This window comes from Cygnus atratus, chromosome 21, assembly GCF_013377495.2.
Source record: "Cygnus atratus isolate AKBS03 ecotype Queensland, Australia chromosome 21, CAtr_DNAZoo_HiC_assembly, whole genome shotgun sequence".
Lineage (NCBI taxonomy): Eukaryota > Metazoa > Chordata > Aves > Anseriformes > Anatidae > Cygnus > Cygnus atratus.
In genome coordinates this window covers 4,831,017-4,851,584 of record NC_066382.1, presented here as the reverse complement: position 1 = coordinate 4,851,584, position 20,568 = coordinate 4,831,017, and the positions used below count along the sequence as shown (strand labels likewise).

At 40.7% G+C, this 20,568-nt stretch overlaps 1 protein-coding gene across 1 annotated transcript in view; it reads right to left on the bottom strand.

The window, feature by feature from the left end:
- PEX14 (peroxisomal biogenesis factor 14) overlaps positions 1-20,568 on the bottom strand; it is a 77,851-nt gene that overhangs the window by 19,439 nt on the left and 37,844 nt on the right. The gene's annotated exons all lie outside the window — the stretch shown is intronic.

Genomic DNA, 20,568 nt, shown 5'->3' with positions numbered 1-20,568 from the left:
TGGGTATTATTTGTCTGTTATTCTCCTGCACAGAAGCAGATAGAAAGCCAGCGTCCCTGCTATGAGGAACATCTGAAGCATTTCAGGACCTTCTACTATACATACAGTGCATATGCAAAAGCTTTCAGAGCTTGGAAGTGTGGATGTGGATTTAAGGGATAAGATTTAGAAAAGAAGAGACAGACCGCTTGATTCTCACATGGTTGGTGCAGGGATTGAGCACAGTGAAGAAAATGGTACGAGTGTGACAGCAGTGGGAGCAAACGGAGGAATACTTTCCCTCCAGCACCTCCACTCGAGGTCCATGAAGTACTGCTGGCAGACGAAATTTCTGAGCTTCAGCCTTTAAAACACTTAGCTCCTCAACAACACAGGGAGATGCAATATAGAAAATGGCCAGGTTTCTGGGCATATTACCAAAGCTTCAAAATTATTTTTTTTCACGATCTTAAACTTTACTGCATACTGGGGGTCTAGACAGAATAATCCATAGCACAAACAGTATTGCCAGGAATTAATATACAAGGTTGTCTCAGAACTGTTATTCAATATAACACTGCACTAACACAGTGCTTCTGATCTGCAGAAGCCTTTATAACTGTTAGCATTTTTTTCCCCTGTTCTTGTGGGATAACTACTATTCTATCCACTGTGCAGTGCTGATACAGATGTGCAGAGAAGTTAGGTGATTTCTCTAACATCACAGAATATTGTCAGTGTCAGAAACTGTACCAGAAATCTGAAGTTCCTAATCCCTGGTCCTGCAGTCTGATGAAATCACCCCTTTACTTTTATTTGATGCATGCCTCAAACAGTAAGGAACCCAAACCACACAGAATAGAATGCAGTGAAAGTAATAAAAGGCACATGAACGCATCAACTCAGCCTACTGTTCTAGTCACAAAAACAATATTTATGGTGTCTAATCCATGTTAAAAAGAGAAATCCTAATAAGAAAGAAGCTGTTTTAACCAGCTCCTAATTATCCAATATAGGAGAAAGCATAAACAGATGCCAACACTGCAGATCACTAGCAACTATGGAATTTCATAAAGATGGAGCCAGACACACAAGGCAATATCAGCTGCTGGCTGTAAATGTGGCTCCCACTAGAATGGGGGCATTTTGTTCTACTTCTAGGCAAAGATAGCATATCTAAAAATATTTAACATTTGGGAATGTATGGAAGTTATGGAGGATCCTTTACTCATTCTACAAAAAGAGCAGGAAATAATACTCACTGCTTCCCAACCATACTGCCCCCTTCGATTCTCACCCTACTTGAGAAAAAAACTAAAATCTTTCACAGATAAAACACACTTCTAGGATTATTCTGGTCTTGCCAACTAGTGACACTCCAATATCACTGTTTCTATTAAAACCCTGCTACACGGTGAAGAAAAAGCCAATGTGAATAATAGAACAATGGGAAACCTTTCACATTTGAGTCCCCAGTATGAAGCCTGTGCAAAGTAGAATAAGTAAAAAATGTTATTACCTCCCTGGACTATTCTGCCTTGTGAAGTGGTCTTGTTTGTCGTACTAATGTCATCATAAAATAGAACATCACAACTACCTCCCTTCTTAATTATCACACAAGACCGGGAGCGCCATCACCTTGAAAAACCTCCTTTTCATTCACCTGAACAAGATGTTTTTAAGGCCCTGTCATCTTGGCCTCCAAGCATCAAGGGAATAATCTACCCGAGCTGATTCCTTAAGCATACATATGGAGTAAGTCTGCACTGCACCGAGGCATCTGTGGATTCAGAAATATACTCGTCTTCGTGGCTGTCATTTCTCACACCCACTAACAAAAATGTTAAAGATATTCTAAGACTGTCCTTGGGCATTTATAACTAACTCATCAAAATTCCCTTCGGATTTTATTTTTTTCAGATTCACCACCTATACACAGGTATGCATATGGTCTGAGTGAGTTTTCTATGCCCTAGATTATTCAACCTTGATGTATTAATTGCATGGAAAAGTGAGTATTTCTAAACCAGCTCAAAGAGTCATCTGTTCCAATATCTCGCCTTGCTTTATTTTATCACAGTGCTATCACTGTATTACATGAAAAAGTATCCCTGTTCCACTCATTATATTAATCTAGTAGGAAGCTGGTAACCCCAAAATAATACCACTTCCCTTGGATGCAAAAGCAGTGCTATGAAAACTGGAGCTTTGTGTCTAATATAATCCTCTCTCAAATAGGTATGTCAAGAAAATGACCTCAGTTTAACAGAAGAATTGCTCTAAATCCATTTTCTCAACACTTTGGAAAACAAACGTTTTAGTTCTTCTAGAGTTTCAGCAAGATCAAGACCATGCAGAATGCAAAAGGTTAAAAGGAACAATAAAGGAAACTGCCAATTGTAAGTGAATTATATTTGGCTTTGAAAGCTGAGCCACGGCTATATTATAAAAGGCATCTCTTTGCGTTGTTTACCATCACCCTGACTAATGCAGACCTTTTTTTTTGTTTTAAATAATCTCATGCAAATTAGACACACACTTCCTTCCAGTTGATTGCTATCTGCAAGGAATAATCTAACCGCAGAGGGTACTGAGCAAGGACTGAGCTGAGGAGAAGGATGCAAGGAAGCTGCCTTCACAGCCCTACAGAATGCAAACCTATTCCCTTCCCCCAACCATCCATCTCATTTCTCTTCAGTGCCACAGCCTTAGCAAAGAATTAGTCATAATTTTCACAAAGCCTTAAAAGTTCCTTTGCAGGCTTCGGGGTGTTGATTTGAATTATCCAGCACCCATGATTGTTTTGCATTCAAGGGTTCTTGCTGACCCTCTTTTGTGATTGTCACTGCTGCCACTCAATTTTCAGGGATCACTCAGCCTCTGTAAATTGTAGTCAAACAGAGAATCGGAGCAAGTCAGGGAATAAAATGGGTTGTCAGAAACATCTCTTGGTGCCCGCACCTTTGTTGTACAAAAAGCTCCTATGCCCAAGAACTTTTAAGACTTGACTGTCTGTTTAAGTCCTTTTACAATATCCACTGCTATTTAATTTCAGGGCCTCGTGTACATCAAAGTATTTTCCTCTTATGACCACTCTGAAGCAGAGGAGTACTGCTGTCCATACCTGCAGATGAGGAAGCGAGACATGCAGATATGAGGTGCGCTCCAAGGTCAGAACCAAACCTCTGACCCAGTCAGAAACTAAAACTCAGGAGACGTGAGCGACAACTCTTTTTCCCATCCACTGAGCATGTCTTTTTCTACATTATGTTCTCCCTTGCTGTGCTCAATCCGGTAACTCATGCAACATTTTTCCAAGCTGAAGGCAGCATTAGTTTTAAGGAGAAAATTTCTGGTTAGGAGGACAGAAAGTATTCTGCCATAACAGAGAAAGGTGGTGGTAAGAATTAAGTTCCTTTTGTGCTTTTCCAGCTTTATTACAGCTCTGACAGCCCCCCCGGAGCAATCATCACACCTACCCTTTTGCAGAGACAAGCAGGGTGGGTTTTCTGTTGTTGTTCACCCCACACATGCACACCCTTCCTATTCAGAAGAAAACAAAACAGATCTGGACAACTTGTTTAGCTACAACTAACTGTATGGCTGCACCAGGTTTGGGCAGAGAAGCACATGACTAAAAGGAAGACCTACTGTAGACATCCTGAAACGACATTACGCTCCTGTTCCTGGAAGCCACGATGTCAACCCTGCTCAGAAAGAACACGGCCACATTTTAAAAGAATCATCATAAAAACCTTCTGGGATCTGATCCAGACTAATGATTCCACCTGTTCAGTCAGCTGCACGCAGTGCTGGGTGACTCGTTTTGTCAAATGTTAATCCTATGGTCTATTCTGTGCTTAGTTTAACGCATTTCAAAAGGGTCAAAAGGTATAGGCTCCTGCTCCATTTTCTTCCACATGTCCGTGTCCAGGGGGCTTTCACAAGGCCAATCCCAGCCCAACCTTCTAATGAAACCGAAGGTCTCAAAAACATCACTGATTTTTTTTCTTACCCTTCATTTACACTGAGACACTTTATTTGAACGTAAACATCCTACTGCTGCACTTCCAGCTCAAACACTGGAGAAAGAAACCCAAACATCAAAGTGAGAATGAGTCGTCTCAATTGTCTGGCAGAAAAATGCAAACATAGAAATCATTTCAAAAGTTACTGAAAGGGCTTTATTCATCCAGGGGACTGCTAATTCTGCAGTTCCAATTTTTAAGAAACATTATACGCTTATTATACTTACATTAAATACATCAGGGTGCCTAAGCAGCATTTAGAACTGATAAAGGTGCTCTAACCTCAGCAACACTGCACTAAAATGAGGAAGGAAAACCTAACTGATGATACAATGCTAAGAATTACATTGAGCCAACCAGGAAAGAAAAGGTTAAAAACAAAAAAGTATTTTGGCTTTACAAATATAAATAAATAAATAAGCCTGGCAGCAGTTTCTCTTCCTGGCCAGGCTTTTTGGAGTCTATAATAAAATGAAGTGTAATGGAGGAGAGGAGGGCAATGTCAGAGGGTGAGGGTTTGGGAGAGAGGTTGTTAAGTATCTCCCTCTCCTCAGCTGTGTTTACTCCATTTACAGGACCCCAGGTGATTGATAGACAAAAGAAAAGCAAGCAGATAGTAACCCCCCTCCGGGAGCATCAGTAAAGAGGATAACTCCCGACATCATCCAGAGCCCCAAACTCTCCTCAGGCCACTTGTAATTAAAAGGACAGAGCAAGATATGCAAACCAGAGAAAAAGTAAAAGAGGAATTTTTTTATTTATTATTAACATTTTGTTGGAACAGTAGAGTGCAATAAGGACTCTCAGAGCCGTTAAAAGTCGTCGGGTGACCTGCAGACCCCTATTTCCCAGAGCCTTGTATAAAATTGAATTTTTTAAACATAAATTACACGTAATGACGACACTGTAAAAACTAACAGTAATGGAAAGCTGTGCTGTATTTCATTAGCCTGTATTATTCCGTGCCACCTGATCCAGCCGGGCCTTGTTTATGAGTTAGTGTGTTAGCAGATGCCGATGGAAGCATTTGCTTCGACCTTGCTCTTCTCATTGGGGCATGAAATTACGACGGCAGCACCTTGATATTACAGCCATAAATACAGTAAACTGCAAATTTAAGCCAACGGCTCCTATTGTCTCCGAACATAAAGCTGATCGGTATTTATTTAAAAGGAGAACGAAAAAAAATATTATATATCACCTTGTTTATGGGTCCAGTCCCCCCCCTCCCCTAATCTGCCTTATTCACTTGGTTAAATACTAAACAAACAAACTAAATCCTCCCTATTTTCTACTGATTAAATATTCTCATGAAATGAGTATTGTCTTCAGAAAACTGGATCAAAGTATTTCCACTCTGAACAAGAAAGGGCAACCTGCTTGCTTAGCATGTTTTGGAATAGAAAAAACAGGAACAAGTACTACAACTTTTCTTCTCAGTTTTCTATATTTGAGAAGTTCAAAATATACAAAGAAAAAGTTGCTTCTGGTCACTCTTCTGTGTGTGTGTTACATGTATGTGAATGCACCCAAGAGAGAAATGTTTCCCTCCAGTTGTTTCTTATTTAAAAATATCTCCCTTGTTAATACTGTTTCAAATGGAGGAGGAAAGGTACAGAAAAAAAAAATGCAGTAAGATTAATGGGAGGAAAAAAAGAATGCACAGGACTCCTCTGTGCAACAGAGAGCAGGGAGAATGCCTCATTTTCCTATGGGCATTTAGGGTAAATACCCCCGTTCACTGACAACATACCCACTAAAATTTATTAGGGGGAAAAAAATCAAACACAAAGGCAAAAGGACATTGTAATATCACAAAGCATATCACAGCATAAATCACAGCATTATAAGTCAGTGCAAAATGTATTTCACTGGTAGTTTCAAGGCAGGGAAGATACAGTTTCACTTGCAGTAAGAGAGGTCAGGTCTTCCTCTTCCAACGTAGAGAAAGCTCTTTGCTCCTTGCTCATATGAAGTATGTTATCTCTGTTCCACACAGGAAAAAAGGAAGGGACACCTTATGTAAAAGCTCCCAGTACTACAGTACATATTTCAGGGGCCAAAGCACCAAGAGGAGAGTATGAGGAACGACACGCAGGACAAAATCGCTGGGTAATGGGACTCAGACCCAGGACTCTGAAATGCAGAAGTCCTATTAGATGCAGTACTATCACAGCCTTAACAGGATTTGGACGCCTCATTTTTGAATTAATCTACAATAAACCTTCAACTAGCAGACAGCATAATTCAACAGGCACAATTTTTGCTTCACAGAAAGTTCAAACTACAAAAAGGGCAGCCAGCAACATGACTCTAAATCAAAGAGGACATGTCCAGAAGTCCTCAGAAACCTGAACTGCAGGACCAGAAGTTTTGTTACACAGTCCAGTTAAATTCCTGTGTAACTAGGACATGCAAAAACACAGTGCAACTTCAGTCTAGGGTAGCTTCTTCCAAAGACTTGTCTATTGCAGAGCCATTCTAGGAATACCACGATCAGCAAAAAAGACAGAAGAAATGAGTCTTTCTGTAACATAAATAAAGATCTCTCCTTCTAAAAATAGGGGGAAATTTCCTTTTATCATCATCTACAGGTCTCTTGCCTGCAGCCTTTCCTTTCTATCATCATACAAGCAGAAGAACAGTATCTGATAGAAAGCCTCTTTTGAGTGGACAGCGGTAGAAGATGTCTGCACTTGCCTGCGACACACTAGTGATGAAGAGGCAGCACATGGGGCTAAATTGGAAGCCAATCCTCTAACAGGGGAATGCAGGACATCCAATTCAGCCAGCACATGATGTAAGAATACTAGGTGGAGAACAAAAACCTCTGCATATTGTAAATGATTTTAAATGAATATCTACCTCAGGGTTTGAAGGCTTTGAAGACTCCATGCCAAGATGCCACTTCTAGGGTAATTTATCAGGAATGGAACATTACCAAAGCTCTGTCATTTGTTTAAAAGAAGCCTGCATAGGGCAGAAAATCCAGATAATGGAAGAGACGCTACTCTAGTAACCATAGTGCTGTCATAATTTGTTACCACAACTGACAACCTTCCTAGAAATAAAGCTATGCATTCAGAGAAAACAAACATTAGATACACCAAACAGGTAAGTTTCCAAGCATACCCCAGCCTGTGATCTGCAAATGCTTGCTGCTATTCCTGCAGAGAAACAAGTCTCATGGTGATGGTTCCTGATCCTCATTACTGGTATATTATAATACTCCTTAGAGGCTCCAAAAGGCATTCACTGCACCAGGCACTGTGCAGAAACAGAGTAGAAGGCAGCCAGACCCAAAGTCTCAACAGTTCATGTGAATGAAAGACAGGCTGGAAGGAAGAACACTGCATGCATAAATGAAGCAACTTAACCACAGTACACAGCAGGTCTATGAAACTTCCCTTCTACTAAATTGAAAAACTACAACAAAAAAGCATTTTATAAATGCGAAAAGATATGTATTTCTTCTACAGGTTCATTTCCAAAAGTAGAACAGTTTGGAAGACAGCACTTAACTTCAAAAACCTAGTAACCAGACTTTATTAACAAAACTTACCACAGATTTTAAAAATAGCAATCTCAGAAAATGTTTGTGCTTCATATACATTTACTTTATGTGAAAGAAAAATATTTTGTTAAACAGCTTGTTGAGCAATAGTAACAAAACAATTGGCCTTTGGCTACTCTTTGATCTGTGATAATATCTTTCGGAGCTTTTTAAGGGGAAAGCAAGAGGTTGTCTTAAATTCGGGTAAGGTAAAACACTGGCAGTATAAGAGGTTTGGTTTTGATCTGCCTTCAGAACTCCAATTTTAAACTGTATTTCCAACTCAAATGAAACAACTTGAACTCGCATGTCACACGAATTCTGGCACTGAAGTAGAAAGAGCCAGCGTGGAAGATCTGAAGGCAACCAGATGGCTGCAAACCCAACATCTTTGTTATCGCAGCAAAGAACCACCAAGCCTTTCAGGGGCACAAGACCAAGTATGGCCCCTATTAGATCTGACCTAGAAAACTGGCCCTAATGTGGAATAACTCCAGATTAGAAGCCACTGCTGATTTGTTATTTCTAGAACAGACTGGTGTGAAATTCTAGAACCAGACTCTTTTTTTCCCCAACTCTGAGTTCAAGAGAAAGTAATTGTGTAAGAGAACAGCATGTTCAAGCCACCGCAAGGAATTCTTTAACCAGATTTGTCATGATATCCGAAGGATGACCTCATTTTATATAAAAGAATGAGAAAATTTGTCCTGATGTACCATTCCCAGTTCTTTACATTACTCTGGAACTACTGATTGCCCCAAACACCCACTAACAAGTGCATCTGCACATTTCTTACCTTAGACAATACCCATCAGAGTACCCTCTACAGACTAAGACGAACTGCAATGTAAAGAGCAACTTGCCTTGATGTTATTTACTTCCTCTTCTACTTTTAAAACTTTTAGCTTTAGAAAGGAACAGAACAAACCCATTAGTCTAGACTGATCACATGAAAAATCATACAGAGTGTATACTTAACGAACTTCTAGCTTTTGAAGAAGGAACAGAATGGCAACGCTGAATATGCAGCACAACAGTGCTGCTGTGCCCTCTGTCAGAAAGCATTGCTCTAAGGAGCACTGAGAACAGTACCTACAGCTGCACTTTCCTAAGAAAGCGGACAAACATATGGAAGTATGAATGAGAAAATACATGGAAATGTAACGAAACGAGTAGCCAAAAAGAAATGAGTAGCCACGAATGCAGAAATCTAAGTGCTTTTTCGGACAGACATTTTCTTCACAACCTCATAGAGTGACTTTGCTCCTGTAACCCAGTTTCTATGAAGTGGAATCGATGTTAGACACCTAGGAGTCAGGTATCACAGCATTGAGAAGATAAGCACAATTAAGAAAAATACATCTAAGTACTACATATTTGATTATTATGGCATAAACGTTTCAGGTAAATCCTGTTTGCATTTCCCCCAGAAAGACACAGACACTAGCACACTATTATAAAAAGACATGTCAGCAAGTATTCATTACAGATTATAAATCGCCCTCGTTCTTCTTTCTTTTGTTTTAGAGAAATTTTTTTACATGCCATTAAAATATTGTTTGCTGAATGCTACTACAAAGCTAGCCACCTGTAAAATTAAAGGCTGATGCTGCCAATAAGTGTTGAAATACCTTCTGTTTAAAAGGCAAACCTACTTTGTAATTTTTAACACAACTGTATAAATATTTCTCCACCCACCCTTCACAATTTTGTTGGTTACACTGCGTCCATTTAGACAACAACCATCTATGTCATCATACAGGATGTTAATCTTGGGTGGAGAAGAAAGGAACAATAGCAAATGAACTTTTAAGAAACCAAGATTATACATTCAAGCAGGGACCTTCATGATAAAAGAAGAGCGAAGACAAAAAACATTAGGGGACAAGTCAACAAAACAGCAGAATAGTTTCAAAAGCTCATTTTTCATCTTTTGGATTGTTTATTGTTATTTTTTTCTCCCCATGTGCCTTCAGCAGCTCTTTGGAGTTCTGGGGAAAATTAAAGGAGTCTGGATAAAATGCCCGAAGGACAACTAATGCTAACAATACTAAAAATAACGAGGTTAAGTGGTGGAAAAACTATGGTGACCACACACGGAGAACTGGAGTGGTAAGGTACAAAAGGAGTTTCATCATTGCTCCCTCAGGACATGCACAGAACATACTAACTGCTTCTAGTTCTCTAGGGTTCCGATTACCATGCCAAACACACCTCCAGAGTTTCCTTATTAGTATAATAAAAAGCCTCTACACATTTGGGTTCTATTCCCAGCCTTGCTATTGACCTTGGGTAGGTCACTTAACCTCCATCTGCCTCAGTTTCTACATTTGTAAAACAGGAATAATATTACACAACATCCTTTGTACAATGTTGGAGACTGACAGGACAATTAGCATGTACAAAGCATAACTGATGGTTTTGAGAATCTATACATACATTACGTGCATTTGAGCTATGTAAGGCATTTGTAACTTATTCAAGTAACAAGTTTAGACTTTTTTTCTGCTTGCAGATCATCTTTGGTAACACTTCTGGATTTCCACCTCACATCAAACTACGCAAGTACCCGAATTTGTGCTTTGCTTTGGCTAAAATACCTGGTGTTTCTCTGGTCTCCCTTTGTGCAAGCATTGCCCTCAAAATCCAGTCACTGGTGTTGAATGTTCAAAATAGGAATCTCAAAGTACATTTTTTGAAGACTGCTCTCTTCCAGTGTCTCACAAAAGTTCCAGCCCAGGAGTAAAACAGGAGTGGCTACACAGAATTCACACAGAAACTGGAGGGAAGATTAAGAAACATTTGTGGGCATGTTACTGCAATATAACACAAGTCAGATCAGTAGGTGAGGCAGCTGGAGCAGCTGAAAAGCTTGTGACTAGTATCAGCTCATACTCTATGAGGATACCTGTGGGAGCTCCAGGGTCAGGGGATATCCCCTAAACAAAGGAATCACCTCACAAATCAAAAGAGACTGAAGAAAAATGGGAAGATATGTCCTTCTGGGCACTACCTAAGAATGTGTCTCCTCTCCAGAATGCCAAAATGGGAATCAATATCATTACAAGGAGCTACTTACAGAGTCAGGGGTGAGCAATGAAGGGCCAAGGACATGCTTTGCAGATCCCTGTCTCTCCATCTAAATCTGCAAACTACAGCCCCAAGGCACAGGATTCAGGCCAGGCCCCACTGGCACGCTGCTGCAGGGGAAGGTGCTCTCTGAGGCGGCATTTAGCGGCAGATCTCTGCGCACAAGCTTCAGCCCTGGTCCCTGAGGGACGGCAGCCCCCACATTCCGCAGTGCCATGCCCACGACCGGCCAGAACAAATGATTACCCTTCGCACCCACCACAGTAGATGAAGTTCATCAAAAGGGCTCCAATTTCCTCCCCGGTTTTCTTTTACTGCTACTCTTGCCTGTCTCAGGAGGCCTACCGTGAAACGAGCTCTCCCTTTCTGAGAGCACCTGGGGCCAGGGGAGGCCCCGACCCTGAATGTAGCTGGACAACCGGGCAGGGGCAGATTGCGTTCGGACCGACGGACAGGCGCCGGTGCTGCCACCCTCCTGGGTATTCTCGGTACGCACAGCGCCAGCCCCAGCTTCTGGGCTGCACACACACACACGTACGCACTTGCTTTACCCGACACTGAACTCACACCTCACAAACAAATTATTTAACTACTCTATCCCCCAAGGAAGCCGGTGATCATTTCAAATGCAGCTCCCTGCTCGTCTCTCACATACACGCAACGGCCTGATAGGTTAAATGCTGCCGTTTAATTACAGTAATGGAAGCTGCTATTTTTTGGTTCCCTTGAATTCTCTCTCGCTCTCTTTTTTAAACACATACAGAGTCATCTTTTAAACATGTATTTTATATTTCCGAGTTTAACAGCTGCATTCTCCTGGTTACTTGAAGTGCAGGAGCAATGGTATTCTGATACTCTGCACCTCTGAGCAGCTTACCTTTTAAATAAAAAGAAGACAGGCTGGGGGAGACGCTGGAGAAAGGAGACATGCAAGTGTCGCAGAGGCCAGCCTGCCCCTCCATTTACTTGGATGGTTTGCACTGGTTTTGTTGAATACAACCAGCTCAACCCCCACGCCCCAAAGCAGCTGGGGCCTGGGGAGGATAAACATGGGAGTGTTTTGAGTAATTTTACTGAAAATGCAACATCAGTTCACCACACAGTGTAGCACAGCATGGTTATCTATCTGTAGGACTGGGAGTCAGGATTATCTTGGATCTAACTGTTCCTAATGCTTCTGACTCAGTTTCCCCCATCTAGAATGGGGATGGTAATTCCTCTGCTTCCCGCTAAAGTCTGGAGTTTGCAAATTGCTGAGAGAACATAAAGGTCTAACCAAGAAGAGAAAATGTAAATAGAAGGACATGAAATGAATCTTATCATCTTGCCATTCCACAAAAGGTTCTGCAAGGCTTAGTCAGTTAATATTTGTAGAGTACTTTGAATTTGCAAAGTGGTATACAAATATGAAATGCATATTTGTTAAATTCTTGAGCATGCTGCAAAACACTTTGTTTTGTTTTGTTTTGTTTTGTTTTCTCTCCAATGAATTCAGGGAGGGGGCTGCAGGTGGCCACAGACTAGAGGGCTTTATGCTTAGTTATCAATGAAGAAAGACATATAACGTGTATTACCTGGGTAGCACAAGATCTATTTGTGGATTTTACATTTTGTATTGCATGGCAATTGGAAAAAATCTAGAAGCAAGGACTAAGTACTTCTAAGTAAAAACAAATCGTTACTTATGCTAAGGCCACAACTCTCCTAGAAAAATACCCATACTACACCTGTCCTCAACTTTATTTGTCCTCTAAATGTGAAAAGCTTATTTATTTGTTCCGTGGCAGTTGGCTCGCGATCAGCCAGCCACCCATGCAGAGATATTGCCCATCTTCATTCTCTGGTACAGATATCCACCGGTGTCTCTTAAGGATGGAATCTTAAAAGGTGAGGCAAGGCAGAGACAAAGACAAATTTAATTTTATCACCATAAAAAGGGACATTTCCACATGGGCAGCAAGGACATGAATATCATGTGTATGCGGGGGCAGGGGGGGATTATAAACGCATTTTTGGCGAAATTCAATAAAGCTGATTCCACTGCATAAGGTCAGCAATTCACTTTTAAAAAATGATATGATTGCAACTTTTAATATAACCCATGTATTTGCTGCAAGATGCTCTAGAAGATTGTGTAATGTAACCACCCGACCTCTCCACAGGAGCAGAGATCACCCCATTTACCCTTTATTGTCTTGCTAAAAGCAATGCACATTTGCACAGTATGACAAAGTCAACAGCTTTTACTTAAGAGAGCCTCAGATTTCATTGAGAATGAATTCTCTGCTCTCCTCCTAGGGGAGTGGAGTCTCGCCTGGACTAGGCTCTATCGGAAAGAATGAACCAAAGACTAAATTTCCCTTTTAGCTATGGAAAGAATGACGGCCCTCCAAATTAAAATTAAGAGAGAGCCGTGTGTAGCAGAAAAATAAATAATGGGATTTCACGTTCGTGGGCACCCAAGACATAGCTTTAAACAGGGTAGGAATGTTGTCTCAGAGAACCCAGAGAATTATCTCATACAGGAACTTATTTTATCTTTCCTAACAGGAAAGTATCATTAGGTCTGAGATGGATTTCAGCAGAAGAGCAACACAGATTAACCTAATTACACTCCTTGTTTTAGCCCCAAGAGAGAAGGCTGTCTCTTTAGACTTAGAAACCAGGTTCATCCACACAGCAGATCAGGAACTGAATTCCTTCACTCGCTCCAGGAAGACTGTGGGGAAACCCTGGGTTGCATGACCATGAAGAGAGAATTCTTTCTATAACAAAAATATTTTTATACAAACGAACACAGATTTCTTCAGCTGTCTCAAGATGAAGCTTGCTTCAAAGGTCAAAGCTGCAGGGCTGGATTAGGATTGCACGCAATCTGCCCAAGCCGTGACATCCTGACATTCTCAAGTTTGCAGCTCTCCCCTCCTATACACAATCGATGGAAGTAAATTCTCTGCAAAGTGTGGCTCTCACTGCAGCAAGCAACTCTGAAAATCACACATGCTGCAGCATCAACAATTACAAAACAAGCATATCAAAGCAGTTTATAAACATAGTTAAGATAAATCTAACTACGTCGATGATGTGAAAGTGGTAATTAAACCCATTTTACAGATGGACAAGCTGAGAACAGGTAACTTGCCCAAAGCCAAGCAAGCAGTTGTATCTCAGATCTTCAACATCTGTGCTTAGATTGCAGCTACAAAGGTGTCTTTCCTTTGGTACTCTACATTTACTTTCACTTAAAAAACATGATAAAGAAATTCTTAAATTTACAGGACAGACTTAGCATGTGTGCTTTTTTTGCCCATCACTAAGGTTAACAATTTCAGGACTCAGAATATAACTGACTATTTTAGCATCATCTTCCAGAATAGACTTCAACCCACTCTGCCGTAATCATATTGGTTTTTCAATGCTACCAGGAATGGAAATATTATTTTGACAGTAAACAAGGCAGATATGACTCAAAACCCACTCACTGAGCAACAGGAGTTAATTTTGCAAAGCCATTTTTTAACGGCTCTTTTACATTACGTAGTTACTGTCAGATAGCCAAGTGAAGAGATACCATTAAGCTCATGACATTCTAATCATTTCTTAAAATTAAGCCTACAACTAATATTTTGGAGCACACACAACTTCCCAGGAAGAAAAACAGTCTGTTCCAATTTATCAATAATTTTCAAGCTACAAAACCATAGCAAATGTGATTCTGGACTTTTCACTGGAATCACAGGGAATTTCTGTGGCCCAAGAGAGGCAGGAGATGTAGCACACTGCCCACCCAATGTACTCTAAATGAATCATCTCTTGTGTTCTGTGGAGTATACATCTAAATGGTTCGAGATCACTGTAGGTTGAGCCCGATGTGAGAGAGGGAGGCTGTTACCGCTAATGTAACTTGTACTCTCTGTTACAGAACACATAAATGTGCATTTAGAGGACATCAAATTTGAGAGTCTCTCCCTCAATGGCTTCTTCACAATGTCAGTAACACCAAAGGGGCGCCTCTTTTGTTGCACCTTCTCAATCTTTCACATAGAAACCAAAGAAAAAGTCACTGAGATTTCTACGTTTTCAATAATAAATAGCAGGGCTTGAATCAGAGCCGTTTAAAACAAACTTGCTTAAACCAATACCCTGTGAAGATTAGTAGGTCTGAAGTCTTCCCTACCTTTTTTCTTCTCGCTTTAAACAAACCCAAGTAGGACTTTTTCCCCTCATGTTCAGCAACATACTAACAGAGTTCAGAGCCACAGTCTAGCAGATTCAAACTGAACTTGCAAGCACAACACAGTGCAAGATGACAAGCTTCTTGGAGCTACCCAGTAACAACAGTGATGTATTGTCCTGCTGGTGCACTTGTCTAGAAGATTTTTTTAGTTCCAAGCAGAGCTAGTTAACAAATGTCCAGCACAGCATTTTTTCATAGAGAAAGCGTTCCTTCAAAAAACAAACAAAACAAAACCAAACAACAACAACAACAAACTGTTCTGGAGCAAAGTAATAATTTCATAACAATTCAAAATCTCTACTATTGTCAATTACAATATAAAATACCCCACCCTAATCAATAAAGAGTGATCCGATGGATCAATAATATTTCATTTGAAAAAGTGAGATTTTAAATGTTAAACCCAATTTAATATAAAAACATTTAAAAACTAAGAATTTTCAGTGGGGTAGAAATGTATTGTTCAACCTAGTTTCTAGATACTATTGAGCTACAAAAAACAATTGTTATAAAACAATGAAACGTACACTGAGTACAATGCTCTTCTAAAATAAACTCATTTGTAAGCAAGTAGAGTTTCTATCAACACACAGATGCACACGTTTTCCTTAATCATCTGGCTACTCTAAACATTAACGGGTCGTCACATGGTTAGCTATGCCTAAAGTTATACCAGGTGTTTTTCTGCCCTCTCTCGAATCACTAGTGACTGGGACACATCAAAGATGAGATATGAACTGATTTCTCCACGTGGATAGGGACTAAATAGCTTCCTTTTTCCAAACTTCCTTCCAAATATTGAGGCTTTCTATCCATTATAAAGATTTCCTTCCAAAAACCTTGACGTCTCCAAAGAATTAGTGTACCTGATTTCCCTGGATGTCCTAAGGTCAATCATTTGATCACATTTTGTTAACAGTGTTTCTGCAGGTCTCTTCTTGGCACACAAGCCAAGAAAATCTGTAGAGTTCATGACAAGTTCAGATAACACAAGCAATGGTAAAATTGATGGGGGAAAAGAGTCAGCATGATGAATAGGCTGGTGCTGAACAGCAGGTGACATATGTACACAGAAGACTGGCAGGAGAGAGAGACATCTCCTTCTCTGCAGATGGATGGAGAATCTCAATCACTTTCAGGACAAAAAAAGAAGGCAACTAATACAAAACACAGAACTGTGGCACTACTTTCTGGTTCATGGGCACATTTATTCTTCTGGATTATGAAACTCCAGTGGTGGAAGTCTTCCTCGTACGTTGAACGTTATCAGCATTGGGTAAACGTAGCAGAGTGCCAGTAACGGCTGTGACGACTGATGATGCTGATTGAGACAGGAACTGTTGGGAGTTTGTTAGCATTGAAAGCATTAATTCTCTGGGTCCCTAATGAGTTCCCTGAGGATACAACCAGATTTCCCCACTAAGGCAGGGTTGTGTCGACTCAAAGCTTGGGGACGGGTGGCACCTAAAGAACAAACTGGTAGCAAGAACATGTGTAGGATATATTTTTCTTTAACTTAAGCAGAATATTATAAGGTACATTTGCTGTCTTTCAAAGTCATAAACAGAGGCCTAAGCATCTTTAGTAATTAAATATCCCATAGTGCTTTTCAAGAATCTTAGTAAATTTTTTACTCGGTAATTACTTTCTCTATCCCTAAAGCTCCCCCTGCAAGATCACTTAGATAAAGTATTCTTCATTTCCTCTCCTAAAAAAGATGTAGTGATGTTAAATAGCCACTGTCCTCTACCTCAGATGTGAAAGCTTTTCAGTGGAAAGCACAGCAAGATATTGATAACCCTATACACACCATCAAATGTGCTTGATGCAAATAGCTGCAAAGTTTCGGTGGTTAATGGGTACAATGTGCTCTAAGATTCTCAAATGAAAAGCATTATGAAAATGTAGAATGCACTTTGACTTTCCTTTAACCTGTACAATCATTTCCGTACATCTACACAAGCTGTTAGACGTACTCTGTGCTGCCTGGACACCTGTTCCAAACTCCTGTACTAATCAGAAAGCACACCCTGCCTGGTTCTAGCCATGGAGTGGACTTTCAGCTCTGAAGTACTCTGTTCTAGATGCTTAATACACTAAGTGCATTCTTGCCATTTCTTTTTTGAATCAATACCTGAATTCCAGGTGTCACTTGCAGCTTTGCATGTGCAAGTGATGAGGTCTACCCAGGCACGAGCACAGAACGCTAATTAGACAGCTAGAGAACAAGTTACCCAATCTGCAAGTGCAAAACAAGACAAGTGCTCACTCACACTATCGGCTGTGCAGTGAAGTCAGGTCTTCGTTCCTTTTCTTCACCACCTCTTAAATCCGTATCCTGCCAGCATGTTTGAAGAGAAGGGCAAGTCACCTAGCATTCCTTGAATAGTTTACACTTCTGGCCTAATCACGCATTCTTTTCTCAAAACTGGTCATTTCTAGAGAAGAATGAGGTTTGGAGGACCCTTGCAGTTGGCCCAAATACTCGACAGCACAGATTACCAACTATATTTTTTGCATGAATTGTCACTGGACTCTATCGGCTTCCATTGTATTTTCTGCCGTAGGAAAAGCTTTATAAAAACTGTTCGAGCTTCACTGAGACATGTTAAAGAATTAATTACAAAGTAAAGCTGAAGGAGAAAATTAATTTTGGAAACACAAGAGGTTACTTTTCTTTTCCTCCCTTTTCTGGAAGTGGGGGAGGAAAGTTATTTTCATCTTCATGCTGGGGGCAGAAGCTGGGAGCTGTCCAGTCGATAACCTGGCCATCAGAACAAGGTTTGTAATTAAAAGGTCAGTGACCTGGAAAGCTAGGGCCTCACTCTCCGGGCTTCTCAGTAATGACGGCGCTATTAAATTAAGACTGTTATGAAATCAATGCTAAAAAAGCTTTCATGGTAACGAGATTCCATTCAAGGACATGCAAACTGCCTCATGAAATGGACTTAAATTATAAAAAAGAAAAGTAATAAAAGAGGGTTAAATTGAAATCTGCTGAAGAATTTACTTCCTTTAAAGCCCTCCAGCAGTAGGCTGTGCCCCCTTCTCTCAGGTCCTCAAGGTGATCCACCTTGGTTTCTTTGGCAAAGAGGAAAAGACAGGGGTTTGACTTCCAAGAATGCAGACTACAGAAAGAAGAAGAAAATTCAGCTGGTTTTCTACTGGAGATTCTGGGGCTGATGGCATTTATTTCCAGGGAGTCAAGTATCTTTGAGCTCTGGCTGGAAGGGGCATGTAAAACTAAATTATTTATTCATCTCTTCAGAAATCACCACAGCCTGACAGCTTGACACTGGCATAATTTTCTGGAACTCTGATGCACTGCAAAAAGCTGTGCGAGACCCAGAAGAAAACTTTGTGTAGTAACTCCCTTCCTATCAGCCGAAGTACTGAAACAGATTAATAGACACAGGATGGAAAAAGACAAAGACAACAATTCCAACAGCCTGCAGCACATCTCACCAAGCAAGAGTCTGATTGCTTTGGAAAGCATGTAGCCTGTTGTGTTTTTTATATACATATACATACATATATATACACATGCATACACTCATACAAAGGACAAATCCGGGTACCAGCACCCCGAATAATGAAGCTCCATGTGCATTGTGCACTTCCACCCCAACTCTCTATCTTGCCAGAAGTTACAGATTCAGAGTACACAAAATTAACAGACCACATGAGTTACTGGATGGGTAGCTGAGCAGTACAGGACATCTGAGGCACAACAGTTAGATGACAGACACATTTCCACAAGGGTTTAAACCCCACATGTTGTCTAATTACTCCCAAGGCGCCGCTGATTCTGTGGCATGTCATCAGCAGAATCAGCGAGTTGGACAAAAAACAAACAGCATCTTTTTTTCCTTTCTTTTCTTTCAGATACTCTGAAGGGAAACAGCTGTTTTTCCCTTCATCTGAAGAAGTTCATGATAAAAAGGAGGAAATGTCATAAATTACACAAAATGCCAGTGTAAGCTTCAAAGAAAATGATAAATGATTCTAATAACTTCATGTTTCTCATTAATGCCTCTGTATTTGGGAGTTTAAAAGTGCTTAAGACAACACAGAAATCTCATCTAACTTTTGAAAGACCTTTTTACAAATTCAGGACACCCTCACTCTCCCAGCTGTCATCAACAGATTCATCCCAGGTTCCTGAGAGCAGTTCAGCAACCCCCTGACCTGTGAGTACCCAGGGAAGCCTCCTTTCTTTCAGCTGCTGCAACTCCTGTTTCACAGCCAGCCCCAGTCCAACTGATGATCCTGAAGTAACTTTCATCTCCTACTGAACTGAAATGTATTAAGAACCTCACTTCCTATATTAAAGAGCATTAAAAGAAAATAAAACTTGATTGGCATTTTTAGGAAAGGGATGCTTATAAAAAAAAGAGAAGAAAATTATAATTCAAGGCAGAACCATCTCTGTAAGTCTCAGAAGTGAGATTGCAGGACCTGAAAGCTCACCCACAGGTAATGCTCCAGTTCTGTTCCTGTAGGCTACAACAGCTGTAGCTGGGACAGTGGGACGCTGCTGCAGGGGCAGGGCACCTAGCCTTTTCCTTCGGCGTTCCCAGACACCGGCCTCTCTACAGCAGCAGCTTTCACCCAGACCCAGTGGGCAGTCAGAGACCTCTCCTGCAGGGTTCCACAAAAGCAACTACAAAAAGCACGTTCATACATGGTGTACATGAGGTTCATACATGGTGTACTAGAGATATGAAAATTCATGGATTTGCCCCTCCACTGAAATTCTTCAGTGGTCCACAGGAAGATCAAAGTTCTCTCTTCTACTGCAAGTTCTGCTGGAAGTAGCCTGGACTGAAGAAACCACAAGGGTGTATCTGTATAATTTCCTACGACGTTATTTTAATAGAAACTCTTGTAACTGAAATGGTTGCTGTACAGAAAATGCTTTTTTTTTTTGGACTGACAGTGAGGATTTCTCTAGCAGACAACACAACTTTCTCTAAAATGGGGATAAACGTGGTCATTGGGATGACAGTGACTGTGTATCGGAGCAAAGCAGGAACAGCCTACCAAACTGTACGATCCCCATTTACCCAGGACTGGATTTAGCCAGAACACCTAGGTTGCAGGAATAATTGCCCCCATCTGCTACAGCACGTGCATACACTCTGCTCTCGAGTACTGGACAGAGCTCACGTTGTGAGCTCAGTGGTCAGATTCCATACGGCCATATTTCCAAAGACCACTGGGTACAGGCACTACTGGACCCTGCTCCTTCCTATCTCCTACTGTTCAGTTTTCAAACAAATAATTAGCACAAAGGGAAGGAGGGCTAATTAACAAACAGGAACAAACAAACAGCTCTACCAAACCATTTCTGCTCTTTAGTAATTATTAGCCAAGTAATTCATAAGAAGTATTAGTCGGGCCACAGTTTCTCTCTGCCTCCATCTCCCCACCCTTCCTCTTCTCCCAGTCAGGGATTTATTAAAATTAAACAGATTAGATGGAGCTCCTGATACTAAAAACTGTTCAGCGAAGCCTGCGGTGGGGAAGTGCAGAGCAAACACCAGAGACATTTGTCTCTAAATTGCTCTAAATACCTTCTGCAAATGAAATTCTAACCCAGCTGTGTTGAGAGAGAAAATGAGGAATAACTGGTCATTGTCAGCACAGGAGAAGATCAGGCAGTTATAATATTGCACGAT